The sequence below is a fragment of the Cynocephalus volans genome, chromosome 7 (assembly GCF_027409185.1).
Source record: "Cynocephalus volans isolate mCynVol1 chromosome 7, mCynVol1.pri, whole genome shotgun sequence".
NCBI lineage: Eukaryota > Metazoa > Chordata > Mammalia > Dermoptera > Cynocephalidae > Cynocephalus > Cynocephalus volans.
Genome location: NC_084466.1, coordinates 122,706,331 through 122,726,415, shown reverse-complemented (window position 1 = coordinate 122,726,415; position 20,085 = coordinate 122,706,331). Strand labels below are relative to the sequence as shown.

At 38.2% G+C, this 20,085-nt stretch overlaps 1 protein-coding gene across 1 annotated transcript in view; it reads left to right on the top strand.

Moving 5' to 3' along the window:
• Positions 1–20,085, top strand: part of CPEB3 (cytoplasmic polyadenylation element binding protein 3) — a 184,833-nt gene that overhangs the window by 8,359 nt on the left and 156,389 nt on the right. The window lies entirely within an intron of this gene.

Sequence of the window (20,085 nt, the reverse complement as noted above, 5' to 3'; positions counted from 1 at the left end):
TCAAGGGATCATATGTCCAGCCAGCTGCCAAAAAAAAGAAAATTCCAAGGAATCAAAAAGCAAAAACAAGTAGTAGAACTAATAAACAAGTTCAGCAAGGTTGCAAAACACAAGATCAATACTCTGAATCTATTGTATTTCTGTACATCAGCAATGAACAATCCAAAAATGAAAGAAAACAATCTCATTCATAAATGCATCAAAAAGAGTAAGATATTTAGAGTGCATTTAACAAAAGAAGTACATAACATATCTGAAAACTAAAAAACATTGTAAGATATTAAAGATCTAGATAATTGCATAGAATCTCATTTCATCAGAAGACTTAATATTTTTAAGGTGGTAATACTCCCCAAACTGATCTACAGATTTGATACAATCCTTCTAAAAAATCCCATCTAGCTTCTCTGTAGAAAGTGACAAGGTGATTCTAATATTTGTATGGAATTTCAGGTGACCCAGAATAGTCAAAAGAATCTTAAAAAAAAAAAGAACAAAGTTTGAGGACTCACACTTCCTGATTTTAAAACTTAACTACAAAGATACAGTAATCAAGACGGTGTGGTATTGGCATAAGGACAGACATTTATTTTTATTTTATTTTATTTTTTATTTTTTCTTTTAAAAGATGACCGGTAAGGGGATCTTAACCCTTGGCTTGGTGTTGTCAGCACCACGCTCAGCCAGTGAGCTAACCGGCCATCCCTATATAGGATCCGAACCCATGGCCTTGGTGTTATCAACACCACACTCTTCCAGGTGAGCCACAGGCCGGCCCCAAAAGGACAGACATTTAGATCAATGGAACAGGATTGAGAGTCTATAAATAAGCCCTCACATTTATGATCAATTGATTTAAGAGATGGAAGCCAAAACAATCTAATGGGGGAGAAAATAGTATTTCTAACAAATAGTGCTGGCACAGCTGGATATCCAGATGCAAAAGAATGATGTTGGACCTCACACCATAAACAAAAATTAATTCAAAATGGATGAAAGATCAAAGTGTAAAAGCTGAAACTGTAAAACTCTTAGAATAAAACATAAGCATAAATCTTCAAGACCTGGGATTAGACTGTGTTTTCTTGGACAACAATAGCATAAGCAACAAAAGAAAGAATAAACTGGACATCATAAAAAGTAACAACTGTTGAGCCGGAAAGGATATTACTTGTATCAAGAAAGTGAAGAGATATCTCACAGAATGGTAGAAAAATTTTGGAAATTATATATCTGAAAAGTGTGTATATAAGGAATCACTACAACTCAATAACAAAAAGAAAGCCCAATTAAAAAACAAGGGATCCAAATAGACGTTTCTCAAAAGAAGATATAAAAATAGCCAATAAGCACATGAAAAGATCCTTACCATCATTAGCTATCAGGGAAATGCATATCAAAACCACAATGAGATACCACTTTACTTTCATCCTAGGCCATCCTAGGATGGATAATACGTATTGGCAAGATTGTGAAGAAATTGGAATCCTCATGCACTGCTGATGGGAAGGTAAAATGGTGCAGCTGCTTTGGAAAACAGTCTGGCAGTTCCTCAATAGATTAAGCATAGAGTTACCGTATAACCCAGCAATCCTATCCATAGGTATATACCCAAGAGAAATGAAACATGCCTACTCAAACACTTGTTTATGAATGTTCATAGCAGAATTAGTCATAAGAGTAAAAAAAGTGGAAACAATCCAAATGCCCAAAAGCTGATATAATGGGTAAATAAGATGTGATATGTCCATACAATGGAATATTATTTGACAATAAAAAAGGAATGATGTACTGATACATGCTGCAACATAGATGAACCTTGAAGACATTCTGCTAAGTGACAGGAGCCAGTCACAAAAGACCACTTATTTTATAATTCTTAGGCAAATCTACAGAAACAAAAAGTAGATTAGCGGTTGCCTAGAGCTGGGGGAGATGGAGGTTTGGGGGTGACAACTAAGGCATGTGGAGTTTCTTTTTGGGGAAATGAAAATGTTCTAAAATTGACTGTAGTGATGGTTGCACAACTCTGAATATAAGAAAAGCCATTGAATTACACTTTAAATGGGTAAATTATATGGTATGTGAATTATATCTCCATAAGTTATTTAAAAATAACACCAGATACAACCTTAAAATTCATTATTAGTACACTGATTCAGTAACATCCGTATAACATTATACAGTTGAGCTATTAACACAAATGAGATGTTACTGTATGGGCCAGTAATGAAATGTTGCCCAAGATGTAGTATCCATCGGTTAGGATTTTTTGCTCCACAGAAATCAACTCCAGCTAATTCAGTCCCCCTGGGGGACATTTTGTAATATTTGGAGTCATTTTTGATTGTTATACTAGGGGATGCTACTGGCATCTGGTGGGTGGAGACTAGGGATTGTTAAACATGCTGTAGTGCACAGGACAGCCCCTCACAACAAAGAATTATGGTTTTGGTGGGGGTGGGGTGTCTGGCTGGTACAGGGATTGAACCATGGACCTTGGTGTTATCAGCACCAGGCTCTAACCAACTTAGCTAACCAGCCAGCCCTTGTTGATTTTTTTTTTTTAACAAATAATTATATAGCCCAAAACATCGATAATGCTGACATTGAGAAATCCAGAGCTGACTTAAGCAAAAAGGAAATTCATTGGAAGGACATGGGCGAGCTCACAGGATTGAAGGTAAGGCAGGAGAACTAAGCTGGGAGCAATCAAATAGCAGCCACTGCAGAGAATCTTGGTAGCAGGAGCATTCCATGCTCTCATGGGTTCAGCATTATGATGAATAAACTCCAACTGTTTTTATTCAGCTCACAGTTCACAATCTTTTTTTTTTTTTTAAAGATGACTGGTAAGGGGATCTTAACCTTTGGTGTTGTCACCACCACGCTCTCCCACGTGAGCCAACCAGCCATCCCTATATAGGGATCCGAACCCTTGGCCTTGGTGTTATCAGCACCACACTCTCCCAAGTGAGCCACAGGCCAGCCCTCACAGTTCAAAATCTTAAGGAGAAAACATCTAATCAATCTTCCCCGCCACTAAGGGAGGGTAGTGTACTTTGAATGAAGGTAGTCTCTCAAAAGGAAGTATATTTATTAGCAAATACTTATTGAGCATATACTTATGTTCCAGGTGTATTTAGGTGGTGGGAATAGTATAGAGCAAAAGAAAAAATGCCCTTGTGGAGTTTATATTTCATATGATGCTAAATCAGGGCAAATCTTTAAGTAATTACTTAAGGATAGTTGCCAAGCACCAAAACCAATAAATACTACCTACATGTTAAGTGAAAAAAGCACAGAGTAGATAGTATCTTTTGTATTATCCCATTTACTTGTTTTTTTTTGTTGTTGTTGTTTAAAGTTTAGCATGTATATGTAAGGAGGAGTTCTAGAAGTTTTTTGTTCCTTTGACTCCCTAGTAGAATGATCTTTAGCTCAGTTGGTTGGTTGTCGGAGTTCAATCCCTGTACTGGCTGGCCACCAAAAAAAAAAAATGTAGAACTGACCATGTTACTTACCTGCTTAAGAGCCTTCTGTGACCTGTTAAATCCTGGTGAGACCCGGTAGAAAGCACAAATTTAACAGTTTTGGAGAAAAGGGGAATAATTCATAAATTGATGTCTTTTAGAATCAAAACTTCATGAAGGGAGGGATGGGACCATATCTGTTTTGTTTGCTACTATATCTGCAGTGCTTAGCACAGAGCCTGGCCCATGGCAGGTGTTCACTAAATATTTGGTGAATTAAAAAAAAAGAAATAGACACTTCTAGGGCTAGAATGAATCCTGTGATGTTGGATTGGAATTGAAGATATCAATATAAACTCATGAGTTTATAGACATAGATATATAGATAGGCCTGGCCAGTTAGCTCACTTGGTTAGAGCATGGTGTTGATAACACCAAGGTCAAGGGTTCATATCCCTGTACCAGCCAGTGGCAAAAAAAAAAAAAAAAAAAAATACACACAGAGTGATGTATGCATATATATATTTTCTAGCTCTATCTGCCGAGAGGGCATTAGGCAGTGACACCCCAGAATATGCCTAGTGCTATCTCCAATAAAGGGAAACAGGAATCTTAGGAGAAATTGCTGATTCTAGACTGCAGCAGGAAAAGTACATGGGTTTGGAATATCTGTGGTGCCAGAAAGGGAAGTACTCAAAAAATGAGGGTGCCATATCCAAAGGACCCAGTAGCCAACTTGAAGGGACTCCTATGGCTAAATCAGGGACATTTTAGCAACAAAATTAATAGTAATGGATATAACCCATAGAATAAATATGAATCCATGAGTCAATACTGATAAACAGAAGTGAATAAATCAGGGGAGAAGGAAAAACACTTCCTTTATAGTAGCCTTCAACTAATGTAGGAAGATTGTGAAAATAGAAAGTCACCATTTGCCAATACCACAAGAATAATTGATGCAGGTAAGAATCATTAATTGATGCTAAAATAAGTGATGAATACTAAGAAACAGGATATTTATATAGTCAGAAAGAATTTCCCAAAGATATGGGAAAAATAGTAGCTGTTTTACCATGGAGAAATCTGGCAGACACTACCTTAACCAAGTGATCAAAGTTAAATCACCACAGTGGACAAATGCCAATCATGTTCCTTCTGATATGATGCACTGAGAAAGATACAACATCATTTCTGTGGTATTATTGCCAAAAACATATGACCTTGAGTGTGATCATGAGGAAACTTCAGATAAACGAAAATTGAAGGACATTCTACCAAATAATTGGCCTGTGCTCTTCATAATTGTTGAGGTCGTGAAAGGCAAAGACTGAGGAACTGTCTTAGATTAAATGAAACTATGAAGACTTGACAGCTGAATGCAATGTGTGATCCTGGATTGGATTCTTGGAAGGGATATTAGTTGGTCAATTGGTAAAATAAGGTCTATAAATTAGTAGTATTGAATCAGTGTTCATTTCTTGACTTTGGTGATTATTCTGTGGTCATATAAGATGTCAACATTTGGAGAATATGGGTGAAAAGTGTAGGGGAATTCTTTTTTGTAACAATATTATACTTCCAAAATTATTTCAAAATGAGAAGTTTTTTTATTTTATTTTATTTATTTTTTATTTATTTTTTATTTTTTATTTTTTTTTAAAAAGATGACCGGTAAGGGGATCTCAACCCTTGGCTTGGTGTTGTCAGCACCACGCTCAGCCAGTGAGCAAACCGGCCATCCCTATATAGGATCCGAACCTGTGGCCTTGGTGTTATCAGCACCGCACTCTATCGAGTGAGCCACGGGCCGGCCCAGAAGTTTTTTTATTTTATTTTTTATTTTTTATTTTTATTTTTTTATTTTTTATTTTTTTTAAAAGATGACCGGTAAGGGGATCTTAACCCTTGACTTGGGGTTGTGAGCACCACGCTCAGCCAGTGAGCAAACCGGCCATCCGTATATGGGATCCGAACCCGGGGCCTTGGTGTTATCAGCACCGTACTCTCCCGAGTGAGCCACGGGCCGGCCCGAGAAGTTTTTTTAAAAAGTAAAATAAAACCCCACTTCTGATGGCCTTGTATTGCCCTTCCTTACAAGTTCCCATTTCTCTTCAAACCCCACCCTGTTTCCCAGTTGAACTCTGAGCTCTAGCACCTGGCTACCGGCTTTCTTCTTTAGTTCCTTGAATGTACCACATCCTGCTCCTCCTTCAGAGCCTGAAGGTAGGAAGAAGCATGGTATTCCCTTGTTTTGGAACATACTTCCTTTGTACTTAATCCTTTTGTTCTTTAAGGCTCATCTTATTCCAGAAAACCCCTCCCTGAACCAGGTCCCATCACCATATGGTTTTGTATGTCTGGTACGTTTTCATAGTGTTTTTATCATAACTGCCATAAAATTTTTATCATGGAATTATTTAAAGTCTCACTCACTGGAAATTAATGTTTATAAGAAATGGAGGGAGGGCCAGCCCGTGGCTCACTTGAGAGAGTGTGGTGCTGATAACACCAAGGCCAAGGGTTCAGATCCCTTTACCAGTCATCTTTTTAAAAAAAAAGATAAAAAAAAGAAACGGAGGGATTATGTCATCTTGCTGAATGTTATTTCCCTAGTGCCTTGCACAGGCTCTCAATGACTATTTGAGGAACTAATGCAAGGCATGTTATGAGCATCCTCCCGCCCCCAATAACAACTTGAATGACACTGGAGATAGGAGAAATTTTAAGTTTGAAGAGATAAAGGTGGGGACTGGAATTGGTGGTAGTGACAGAAAATGATAGATGGGTTCTCTCCTGTGCTATCACAGAAAGATCCATAGGATTTGATAAGGGAGAAGGAAGAGTCAAAAATGACTCAGTTACCAGCCAGCAACCAAAAAAAGCCAAAGACTCAGGTTTAATCATCAGCTGGATAAAGATACATAATTAAAATGCCACTTGAAAAAAAATAAATGGCACTTGAGTCACTTTTCCAGCATTAAAAAAATGAGTTTCCAAATATTGAACATGAAGACTTTATTTCTAATAAAAAATACTCTATGTCTATGGCAAAACACTATATTCCATGGTAAAAATTAGTATATTAATGAAAATACTAATGAGTATGCTAATTAGTATTTCTGGTATAGTAAAAATTACTAAAGTATTTTAATAAAAATACTGCATGTGTATGGTAAAATACTATGTGCTATGATAAACATTAAACAAAATAAATGACGGGGCTGGCCCGTGACTCACTCGGGAGAGTGTGGTGTTGACAACACCAAGTCAAGGGTTAAGATCCCCTTACTGGTCATCTTTAAAAAAAATAAAATAAAAAAAGTAAATGACTGTATGAGAGTTCCTGGGTATCCCTCTGTTGTGTATACCTTAGTGTTCCAAACCTAGATCCCCTTTTCATGGCTGATGTACCCATTCCTCAGCTGCTAGGAATTTGAGCTGTTGATGGCAGGAAGCTTTTTTTCTCCTCCGGGCATTGTGTTGGTGTACAGAGAACTGCCTCACCCTAGGTTATACTCCCAGGGGCCCACAGCCAGTGACTGGCTGATGCAGGATGCAAAGGCCCAGCTTCCTTGCCTCATTTGAGGACAAGTCTGAGGGACCATTCCAGCTCCAGAGCTCATCACAGGATGAACTGAAGACTCATTTGCAACCACATTAGGGGTCCGTGTCTCGCTCTGATTCTTCCTGACTTCCTTATTTCAGTGCAGGTATATTTGCCAATCGTACACTCCCCCAATATATCACTTGTGTGCTAATCTTGGTTTCAGAGTATTTCCAAGGAACCCAGTCTGTGAAACTCCATCTAATCTCCCCACCTCTAAAGGTTTGCCATCATTGGAACCTCTTTGTGTGTCTGTTATTTTTTGTGTTTTTTTCCAAATGTTTTAAAAAGTTTTAACAAATATACAAAAAGTGCCCAAATTAAATGTACACTTGATGAACTGTCAGAAACTCTTGACAATATTTTTATTAAAGACCAAAAAAAAAAAAAAAATGAGTTTGGATAGTGTGAGACCCACCACAACTTCCTCATGCTGAAAACTTTGAGAGAGAAGGGTGTGTTGCCAAGTTGAAAGTTTCTCAGATTTTAAAAGAGCAAACAGTAGAGGCTGGCTGGTTAGTTCAGTTGGTTAGAGTTCAGTGTGTAATTAACACCAAGGTCAAGGGTTTGGCTCTCTCTACTGGCCAGCCACCAAAAAAGAAAAAAAGCAAACAGTTATCTTTTAGTTGACTGCAGTACACTCTGAAATTATAGGAACATTTGAGTATCCTTTACCATGTGCTTAGGTGAAAGGGGGAAAATAATAAGTACTAGGAACCAGTAGGAACACTGAATCATTTTACTAGGAAGAGAGATGGAAAAATGATCTTCCTGAAAGTCAACTATCTATAAATCAAATGTCATAATATTGCTAAAATTTTGACTAACCAAGATTTTCGTATGAATCAAACTTAAAACTATTTAAACTCAACCTAAGCTCTTTATACTACTCTTTTGATTTTAGAGTAAAATTTCAAGAATCTTTCCATGATTTTGTTCATCAAGTGATAAACATAGCTTTCACTGAAGAGTGTTCAGTTCAATTTCTGTTCAATTCTTTCCTTCTCTACCACCACCACCCTTGTCCCCTCTTGCCTAGATGATACAGTAGCCAGCCTCCTAATCAACTGTATCTTTCTTTCCACTCTTAGCCCCAATGCACAATCTGTTCTGCCTACAGAGGCAGGGTGATCTTTTTGAAAAAAAAAAAAAAAAAAAGATGACTGGTAAGGGGCTCTTAACCCTTGACTTGGTGTTGTCAGCACCATGCTCTCCCAAGTGAGCTAACCAGCCATACCTATATCAGGACCCGAACCTATGGCCTTGGTGTTGTCAGCACCACACTCTCCCAAATGAGCCACGGGCCAGCCCCAAGGTGATCTTTTTAAAGCATAAATCATTTCCAAGGGATTCCCATCACACTTAGAAAAAATAAAATCCAAAATCTTAACTTAGCCAAAAAGGCTTCCTACATGATCTGGCTCCTGCCTACCTTTCAGACCTCATCTTGTATTGCTTTCCCCCTGGTTCACTTGCTAACTGTGGTAGATTAGATATTCCTCTAAAGCAGGGGTCAGAAAACTAAGATGGGTCAAATTTTGCTGGAAGCCTATTTTTATACTGCCAGGAAACTAAGACTGGTTTTTACATTTTTAAAGGGTGTAAAACAAGATCAAAAATGAAGGATATAAAACAAGAGACCTTATGTGACTTGTAAAGCCTAAAATATTTACTGTGTGGCTCTACAGAAAAAGTTTGCCAGTGTCAGCTCTAAATGCTTATTTCTGTATTAGGATCTGCACATTAGCTGTTCCTTCTGCATCCCCTACCACCAGTCTTCACATGGATGGTTCTGTTGACTTAAGGAAGATACTGAGGCAAAAATATATAAAACAGAGTTTATTTGGGCCAAATTTCAGGACTGCAGCCTGGAAAAACACAAATTCAAGTTGCCTTGAAAATGTGCTCTGGAGGGTAAGGAAGTCAGTAGTATTTAAAGGAAAAAAGAGAATCTTAAAGGGGTGGTTCCAAAGTTGTTTGCCAAGAATTTACATCGGTTCGTTAAAATAACACAAGCTACTGGTTGGCTATACATTGCTCTTTGCATCGTAAATTTCAGGGATTTTACAACAAAGAATTAGGGTAACACTGTACAACTTTTGGGTAACCTGTACGCAATAGTGGCAGCAGCATGTCTACTAAAAACATACCTTTTAGCAATTATCGTGGACATGGGTGAGGGGAACATGACTGAAGCTCCATTCTCATATCTCTCTGGGCCTTATAAATTCAGCAGGCTTTGCATAACTCAGACTGCTCTGAGTTTCTTTTCTTTCTCAGTTTCTTCTTTTATTATTTATTTTTTTTAAAAGATGACCGGTAAGGGGATCTTAACCCTTGACTTGGTGTTGTCAGCACCACACTCAGCCAGTGAGCTAACCGGCCATCCCTATATAGGATCCAAACCTGTGGCCTTGGTGTTATCAGCACCGCACTCTCCCGAGTGAGCCACGGGCCGGCCTTCAGTTTCTTCTTTTAGTTTGGTGCTCGCCTCATCAAGGAGGTCTTTAATGACCATCTAATCTAAATACCCTACCAGATTCTCTCAATCACATGACCTTTTTGTTCTTTGCAGTACTAATACTTATCTGATATTTTCTTATTTTTATTTTTTCAACAACCATCCTTTCCCCCCATCCCTTGTAGGAAGATCTTGTCTTTCTTCTTTACTACTTTTAAGTATTCTTTTTTTTTTTTTTTTCTAAAAAGATGACCGGTATGGGATCTTAACCCTAGACTTGGTGTTGTCAGCACCACTCTCCAAGTGAGCAACTGGCCATCCCTATATAGGGATCCGAACCCATGGCCTTGGTGTTATCAGTACCACAGTCTCCCAAGTGAGCCACCGGCCAGCCCTATACTTTTAAGTATTCTTGATCATGCGTGTAGATGAATGGGAGGAGAAATAATGAAAGTTGGGAGCCTGCCACATAGTAGGTGCTCAATAAATGTGTTGAGTGAAAGAATTTGCAGATTATTTCTGCATATGAAGTTTAGGGCTTGTGCTTTCATTTTTGTTCTCTCTGGGAGGACCAGCAGTGCAAACTGCAATGACTTTAGAAAGGAAAGGCAAAACAATACCTCTCCCTAAAGGGAACAGATAAACTCTTTTCCTCCTCCTCTCTCCCTGGGAGAGGCCAGTGATGTTTAGAGTGAGATGTTTCAAAGGGATGCCTTAAGGGCTTCTTTTAAAAAAAAAGAAAACTTTTCTTCCTTCTCCCTTTTATTTTTCTCTTTTGAGAGGAATTTTTCAGAAGGTTAAGACTAATTGAGGTCTTTGTCTCTAAGAGGCTCTCAGGCTTTTGGGTGAAGAGTTTAGGTGGAGGCCTCTGCTTAGGAGATGGATTTAATTCTGGAACATCTGAATAGGGCTTGTTGTAGGTGATCAGATCTGGGTGAGAAAGGTGTAAAGGTCCAACAACCACAGGTCCTGGATTTTTCTGGAGTTTAATTACCTCAGATTGTCAGACCACATGCTTTGACTTTTGATTTAGAAAAAATATGGTCACTAAAGGAAGAATCAGCTGGAGGCAGAAGCCTGATTATAAAAAAATATAGGCACTGATGTTAGTCCTCCTGGTTGTGCCTGGGTGTGGCAGTAGTTGAAGTATAACAGTTAAGCTTTGGAGCTTAAGCTCTGGAGTCAAAATAGACCTGAGTTTATTCACCCACTAATTATGTTACCTTGGGCAAATTATCATTTTTAAGTATCCTTATCTGAAAAATGAGAAGAATGATAGCGTCTGTCTTTTATGATTATCATGAGGATTAACTGATAAGATTCTTATCTAGATGCCTGCTTAGTTGAAGTGATCAGAGAGTGCTAGTTAGTATAAACAACATCATCATGAGATGATGAAATATTCTCAGTACACAAATTTTTAACACTAATAAAAAATCTGCATTCTGTGGCAGCTTAAGGATATTTCCCACTACATATTCTGCTTCTATAAGTAGGAAACATAGGATATAGGAAGAGGCGGGTTAAGAAATATCTGGATAGCGAGATCATTGTTGTTTTAGAATAAGCATGGGGTTAACACAACTCATTTGATTCCTAATATTAAGTGTAAAGGAGACAAAGACATCCACACTTGATATAGAACTTCCAGACCAGCCCATCTGCATGTCAATATTAACACTGGATTTCATACATTGACCTTTACTGCTTTACAGTTTATTTATTTTATTAATTAATTAACTTATTTTTTGGCAGCTGGCTGGACCAGGATCCGAATCCTTGACCTTGGTGTTAACAACACTGTGCTCTAACCAACTGAGCCAACAGCCAGCCTTACAGTTTATTAAAAATGTTTTCATACACCCTAATATAATTAGGGCAGCTGTTAATATGTTCTCCATTTTATTCCAGAGGAAACAAAGACTGAGAAATTGAGAACATAGGTTTTAGAGCCAGATTGCCTGGGTTTGAATCCTGGCTCTTCCACTTCCCAACATTACAACCTAGGGCAACTTACATTAGCTTCAGTGTATTCATCTGTGAAATAGGGATAATGAAAGCACTTACTTCTTAGGCTTGTGTGAAATTATTCATCATGTTAATAAAATACATGTCATGGAAAGCAGTATGAGTTCAATACATATTTGTTATTGTTGTCACCCAGGGCTAGGCAGCTAGTATCTACATTTGATAATTGGATTTTATATCCCATGTCCTTTCTACATGTCACCTCCCATAATATAGATAATGTTGACCCCTGCTACTGTGATGATGTCATGATCCATTAGCATTAGGGCAGGTGGTCTAGTTTGTTTTTCCAAAAGTGGGTAGGAGATCCCTCTCAAGTATCCCTCTTGTGGCACACATATCTGTTTCTCAGCTTCCTCAAGAAGAGAACAGCTGTGATTTAAGCACAGAACGATGCCAAAAAACTCTGGATTTTGGTTCAGCTGGTCAGAGCATGGGGCTGAGGATGCCACTCTGCAGCATGAGAAGACAGAGATAGCATAGCGTACATTAAATTGAACCATTGGGAAACTTGTAGTACAGTTGAAAAAGCGTGCTAACTAGTGAGTTGGAAGACTTGAATTCTAATCTTGGGTCCACCACTTATTAACTGTGTCTAGTAACATCTCTGAGCCTGGGTTTCCACATCTTTTATTTTATTTTATTTTATTTTATTTTTTGGCAGCTGGCCGGTATGGGGATCCAAACCTGTGACACTTGTGTTATAAGGCTGTGCTCTAACCAATTAAGTAACCGGCCAGCTCAGTTTGCACATCTTTAAGGTGGTATGATTCCAACAGCCATCCTCAGTGCTGCCTTTTTTTTTTTTTTTTTTTTTTTAAGATGACCGGTAAGGGGATCTTAACCCTTGACTTGGTGTTGTCAGCACCACACTCAGCCAGTGAGCGAACCGGCCATCCGTATATGGGATCCGAACCCGGGGCCTTGGTGTTATCAGCACCGCACTCTCCCGAGTGAGCCACGGGCCGGCCCGCTGCCACCTTTTTATATAGTAATCCCTTCATGGAGATTTGGAAAAGGTGCCTCTTCAGGCAGATGCAGCTCTTCACTAAGGTTTTATGAGCTTGATGAGAAGAGCACAGGTTGGATTTCAGCCTCCACTTGCCTACTTGGCTAGCCTTCTCGTGCATTGCATAATCTGCAGAAGTGGAAGTCAGGGCCCTGTCTATACTGTCTATGCACTGCACAGGGCAGTTACTATCAAGTGAGACAAGAAAGGTGAAGGAGCTTGGTAAAGTCTAACCCCCTCTGTGGATGTAAGGCACTGATATTATACAAACACTACTTGGTTTCAAATACTAACATCCAAAGACTATGTGGGTAGAAACACTGATCATTGCCTTTCTTATGATCCCTATAACTCATCAGCCTGTACAGAACCTATTAAGCATTAGCTATCAAAGCAGAGATTGTGGCAAAGAAAGGTTTTCTCCATTTCCTCAGGTCTGGACCAGCCTTGCTGTCTGAATCTCTGAAGGCTAAAAGCTAAAATCAGTTCTTTTGATAAGCCATCCTCTCAAAGACAGTCACATTGATTTTAGACACCCTGGAGTGAGACTGGGTCTTGCCCATAGGTAGAATTTGGAATTCTTTGGTTACAGCTTTATTGTTGGTTTTCAGGCAAAGTTCATTACATAAAAGCTTTGTGTCAATAGGAGAAAGAAAAGTTGCTAAACCACAATTTGCCTTCTGTCCACACCTTTGAGGCCCAAGCTGTGTCTTAGGCTGTATGGATCCAGCTGGACAAGAGGACCTTCAGGCTTGTATGAGTCACTAACTAAAAGACAGATTTAGAATCAAACAAACTTGAAATTAGATCCTAGATCTGCCACTAGTTTTATGACCCTTGGGTGGTAAATCACCTTTCCAAGTTTCCATTTTGTCATCTGCAATTTAGGACAGTAACAGTATTTACCTCACACCTTTATTGCATGGATTAAATGAATTAATATGTGGAGGGCACCTAGCATTGTATTTAATACACAGTAAATGCTCCATAATTGTTAGCTGCTGTTATTACTAAGTTCTATGCAAGATACTCTACCTGATTCTGAGGAACTAAAAAAAAAAAAATAATAAGGTGCAGTGCCTACCCTCAAGAAGCTTAGAAGGGCCAGCCTGTGGCTCACTTGGGAGAGTGTGGTGCTGAGAACACCAAGTCAAGGGTTAAGATCCCCTTACTGGTCATCTTTAAAATAAAAAAAAAGAAAAAGTAGTGAGAGCAATTTTAGTGGGATGGTAGGGGCAGAAGCCAGACTGCAGTAAGTTGGGGAGTCAACTGGAAGTGAGGAAGTAGAGCTAGGAGTAGAGCTAGTTAGAGGTTTCTTCCAAACAGCCTGTCTGGAATGGGAAGGGAGAGAGTTGGGAATAATTAAACTAGTGAAATAGGTCTTAAGGAAATTAGAAAGAATGAACTCTAGACCACAGATGGAAGGATTAATTGTAGGCCTACAGGTGGACTAAGCTTCCTCTGAGATAGGAAGAAAGGAATTATGAAAACAAACAAAAAAACCAAAAGGAAGTATGATAGGGGATATAGATAAGTTTGGAAGGGAGGGCTTCTTGGTGGGCAGCTAGGAAATTGAAGATATTACTGCCTGTGAAGGTTAATTCTAGGTGCCAACTTGGTTAGATGAAGGAATGCTGAGAAACCTGGTAAAGCTATCTTTTTAGGTGTGTCCGTGAGGGTGTTTCCAGCAGATATTAGTATGATAGTCTGAGTGGACTGGGTGGGAAAGACCCAACCTCAATGTGGGTGGGAACCACCCAATCCGCTGGGGTCCGGAGAGAACAAAAGACAGAAGAAAGAGGTGAAGCTCTCTCTTGATCTGCTAGAGCTGGGATACACTCTTCTCTCCTGTCCGTGGACATCAGAACTCAAGACTCTTCAGCTTTTGGGTTCCTGTACTTACACCAAAGACACCATCAGCTTCCCTGGTTTTGAGGCCTTTGGACTTGGACTGAGCCACACTACTGGCATCCAGTTTATAGACGGCCTATCGTGGGACTTTTCTTCATAGTCACGTGAGCTAATTCCCCTAATAAATCCCTCTCATATAATTATAACATATCCTATTGATTCTGTCTCTCTGGGGAACACTGACTAATACACTGCCTAATAGCCTCAGTTTTCTTTAGAAGTTACAGACAAGGTTAATAAAAAGGGAGGTGAAATTGGAATTGCTACTTTGTGTTTGGGAGGCCGGTCATAAAATTGTTGAATAAATGAATGAACCCAAGACTAATGGACAGAGAAGTGAGAAACATAAGGAACCCCAGGTGCTGTCCAGATTGCCTACCAAACTGTATCTGGCTCATCTGGCTCCCTTTTGGTTCCCTTTTTCTTGTTCTGTTCTCAAACTTAGTCTGATCTAGAATTGCTTAATGGGTCTTCACTTAGAGGATGTGGACTTCTTGGTTGTAAATTGCCTTAGGTTAACAATCTTAAAAAGCTTTCTAGGTTACCTAGCGGATATCTAATTTAACATAGTTAATCAAAATTGGGTTTTTCCCCTCTTAGACTGTGAGCTCTTTGTAAGTCAAGGAACTTTAACTCTTTTCAAACGTCTTTACAGGTAGTGTCTCTAGTACAGGGCTGGCACACCAGGAGCCCCCAGTTTATTTCTCTAGCTTAGATGACCCAGATTTAATGCTCTCTTCCTATTTGGCCAGGTTGTGCCTTTTTTTTTTTCTTCCCCTTTAGCTTGCAGAAGATAGTTAACCTTTACAAATATATTATGTGTTTTTGTTAACTTTATGGAAGTACTATATAACATACGAGTATATGCAAAAAAGTACATAAAAAATAAGTGTCCTGTTTTCTGATTTTCAAAGTGAATACATCTGTGTAACAGCATCCAATTCAAGAAACAGCATAAGTTTATCACCATCATCCCTGAAATCCCTTTTATGTTCCCTACCAATCACTATTTCCCTGCAAAGGGAACCACTATGCTAACTTCTAACACCATAAGTTACTTTTATTAGAACTTTATAATGGGCTGGCTGGTTACTCACATGGTTAGAACACAACTTTGTGATAGAAAGGTCAAGGATTTGGATCCCCATACTGGCTAGCCCATTAAAAAAAAAAAAAGAACTTTATATAAATGTAATTATATGGTATATATACTCTTTTGTTTCAGGCTTTTTTTTTTTTTTTTGGCAGCTGGCTGATATGGGATTTGAACCTTCAGTCTTCTTTCATTCAGCATTTTGTTGATGCGATTCATGTATGTTGTTCTATAGAGCTGTAGTCTATTCATTATCTTTGCCTTATGATATTCCATTATATTAACCCCATCACAAACTTATCCATTCTGTTGTAGATTGATATTTAGGTTGTTTCCAGGTTTTGGCTATTATGAATAATGCTGCTTTGAACAAATCTTTTTGTTAACATATGTTTGCCTCTCTACTGGATTTATATCTAGATGCTGGATTGCTGGGTCATAAGGTGTGTAAATATTTGGCTTTAATAGATACTGCTAAACGATTTTGCAATGTGGTTGTATAGTTATACTAAATTTTACTCTGACCAGCAGTGTTTACAGAATGAATTGCTCCACATCCTTGCTAACACTTGGTATTGTCTGCTGTTCCCAATTTTAGCCATTCTGGTTTTATTTTGCCTTTCTTTGTTGATTAGTGAGGTAGAGCACCTTTTCATATGCTTTTTGGACATTTGAACATCTTTTTTTTTTTTTTTTTTTTTGGTGGCTGGCTAGTACAGGGATTGAACCCTGGACCTTTGTGTTATCAACACTGTGCTCTAACCAAGTGAGCTAACCAGCTATCCCTGAACATCTTTTTTGAAGTGTCTTGCCCATTTTTCTTAGAGATGTCTACTCTTTACTGTTTTTTTTTTGGCAGCTGGCAGGTAAGGGGATCTGAACCCTTGACCTTGGTGTTGTCAGCAATGCACTCTAACCAACTGAGCTAACTGGCCAGTTCTACCCTATACTTATTTGTAAGAGTCCTTTATGTATTCTGGTTACAAACCTTTGGTTGGAAAAAAAAAGAAAAGTACATATATACATACATATATATATATATAGAGAGAGAGAGAGAGAGAGAGAGAGCATATATTTTCTCCCATTCTTTTTTTTCCTTTTTTTTTTAATCAGGGAAGTTGAGACAAACCAACTTTTGTTTGTGAGATTTTTAGTTGTGAGTTTTTACTCTAATCTTGTCTTTTGGTAAACAGATATTCTTAATTTAATTAGTCCGGTTTATTAAATTTTTCCTTTATGGTTATTGCTTTTGTGACCTGTTTAAGAAATTGTTGTTTGCCCTAATGTTATGAAGATATTCTCCTAGGTTTTTTTTTTCTTTTGCCACCTAGATTCCCTTGGCATTCTTCATCCTTTGCATATAAATGTAATTTGAATTCAACAAATATTTACTGAATATCTATTTATTATGTGCTAGTTACAGTGATAAGTATTGGGAATATGGCTATCAATAAGATGAGCTTGGTTCTTTCCTTACAGGTGGGAAAGCCACTCACATAGGGTGAGATACGAGAAGAAGGTCTAGGATGGGGCTCCTAGAAACCCAGTATTTAAAGTCAGTTAGCAAAGAAGACAGAGAGAAAGAGAGCACAACTCCAAATGTAAGATCACCAAGAAAGGATAGCATGAAGGAGACAGGGGAACAAGGTATATCCAGAAAGTGTGGTCAGTTATGTCAATGTTGCTGCAAGATCAAGCAAGATAAAAACTGACAAACCCAGGGCCGGCTCGTGGCTCACTTGGGAGAGTGTGGTGCTGATAACACCAAGGCCCTGGGTTTGGATCCCATATAGGGATGGCCAGTTTGCTCACTTCGGAGAGCGTGGTGCTAACAACACCAAGTCAAGGGTTAAGATCCCCTTACCGGTCACCTTTAAAAAAAACAACAAAAAACTGACAAACCCTTCAAAGTGGATATTTTGACCTTGGAGAAGCAGTTTCTGTGTGGAACGGTGGGGTGTTTGTCTTTATTAGATCATAAACTCTTAGATAGGAACAAAGTTCCCTGTTAAATTAGTGCTTAATTAATGTTATTTTATGATTAAATTATTTTACCTGCATATTATTGAACATCATAAGGGCCAAAATGGTTTTCTATTTTATATCACTCCCCTTCATATCAATCCTTACTGATTGAAAAGTAACTTCTCTTCTAAATGAAGTATAATTTCATACTTACTCAAACCTTGGCTATTTTAGATAATCAAAAATTATGTTTTATCTGTCTGTGTACTTATCAATTTATTTAGCAAGCATATATGGAGCAACCACCAACTATTCAGGACTTATAAACACTTAGAGATGTAAGTAGGGAAGGAAAAGAAGGAAGGAAGCTCCGAAAAATGTATTTGATCTATGTATATCTCAGTGAGTTAACTCTGCAAACTCTATTTTTTATTGCCTTTAGTGACTAAGCTCTGTGACCTGAAGACAGAATTTCAGAAAACGCCTCTTTTCTGGTTAAATAAAAAATAGGATTTCAGTAGAGAGGGGCTTTGTCCTTGTCAAGGATCCTCCTATAATTTTTTGTTTGCTTGGTATGCATTTATACCTTGATATTTATGTTTGAATCATTTTCTTTTTAGATTTGAGCTTTAGTAATTTTTTTTTTTTTTTGGCTGCTAGCCAGTACAGGGAACCTAACCCTCGATGTTGGTGTTATAAGGCTGCACTCTAACCAACTGAGCTAACCGGCCAGAGCATTAGTAATTTGAGATTAGTTCATTTTCTTTTTTTTAATTTTAATTTTAATTTTAATTTTAATTTTATTTTGAGATTAGTTCATTTTCAAATACAATAAAATTCCACCAAGTATGGGCAGTGCTCATTATTTATTATGATTTACCAAGAGTCAGAGCCAAAGCATATTTTTCTCCATTGTGTAAATTATTAGTAGACCTCCACTTGGGGTTAGGTGGATTAATAAATGGCCAAGTAAAACCATTTCAAGCACACCCTAAAGCTGCAAGGGTTTTATAAGGGAACTCTCCCCCCACCCCCCAACACTAAGAGTACTTGAAAATAAGTTTGATAGGTTAGTCAAGTCTTCGGGAATAAAATTAACGTTAAGGGCCGGCCCGTGGCTCACTCAGGAGAGTGTGGTGCTGATAACACCAAGGCCCCGGGTTCGGATCCCATATAGGGATGGCCGGTTAGCTCACTGGGTGAGCGTGGTGCTGACAACACCAAGTCAAAGGTTAAGATCCCCTTACCGGTCATCTTTTCAAAAAAAAAAAAAAATTAACGTTGAGTTGATCCTTGCAGACTGTGGAATGCAAATGGTGAGTACAGTACCTTGGCAGAAGTGAAGCTTTCTTTAGGAGGATAGAGGAAGAGAAAAAATGGAGAATATAAGCTAAGGTCACAGTAGGAATAAGTAAACATTTAGTTATTTTGCACACATCTTTTGGCACATTCATTAAAAATGACCGTTTTCTGCTTAAGTTGTTAGTTGAGTTTTTTCCCCTTAGAAATAACTAGAAACAAAGACTACTAAATGCTGTAAATTAGTGGTCTCTGGTAATATTATAGTTCTAATTGGTGAAGAAAAGAAATAGAAAATTAGGCCAGTTTTAAATGATGCCTTACATTTTCAGTTCCAAGTTCAATCAGCATAGTCATCAACTGACATTTACTCTGAACCCCTTGGGTGAATGGCACTGAACCAAATCCCACAAGAAATATTATCTTCTGCCTATGTGAGCAAACCGGTTCTTGAACCATTGCTCTCAGAAGCTATAGATAATAACAGCTAATGTTGATATGCTGTGAGATTCCAACCTTGGAATCATGAGGTTAAAAATAGGAAAAACCATACACATACACACACACAAATTTTTTAAATAGAAACTGTATCTTTTTTTTTTTTGTAGCTGGCCGGTACAGGGATCCGAACCCTTGATCTTGGTGTTATAACACTGCTTTTTGTCTTGAATAAAGCAGCCACTGTCCTGCGCAGTGAAATACTAAACCTATCAAATTACTTTTTAATATTTCACCTGGGCTGACCTGTTAGCTCAGTTGGTTAGAGCACAGCTGTTCAATACCAAGGTCATAGGTTCAGGTCTCCTTATTTCCCCTTACTGGCCAGCCATCAAGATGAAAAAAATTTTTTTTCACCAAGTATTAATATAGTATAAAAGAGTTGAATTTTATTTGATTAATCATTATTTGAATAATGCAAGGTAAACTTTCATTTTGACAAGTAAAAATAAGGAAATGGGTTGATTCAGAGCTTTTCACGTAGAATCTTAAGTGATTTACCCCACCATTGAAAACTCAAATACAAAGAAATCTTGGTGGATAAAATGTTAAAAATTTGTGGCTGAAACCTATTTTCACCTGACTTCCAAGTTAATATCACATTTTTTATTAAGGTATTTTTCATTCTATATGAAAAGTGTTTCTTTTAAGTATGGTCAGATCTTAAGTATTTATGTTTCTCCAATAGTAGTTCCTCCTCCCTTGCTTATTCCTCCTCACCACAATCTCTTCCTCTTTGGT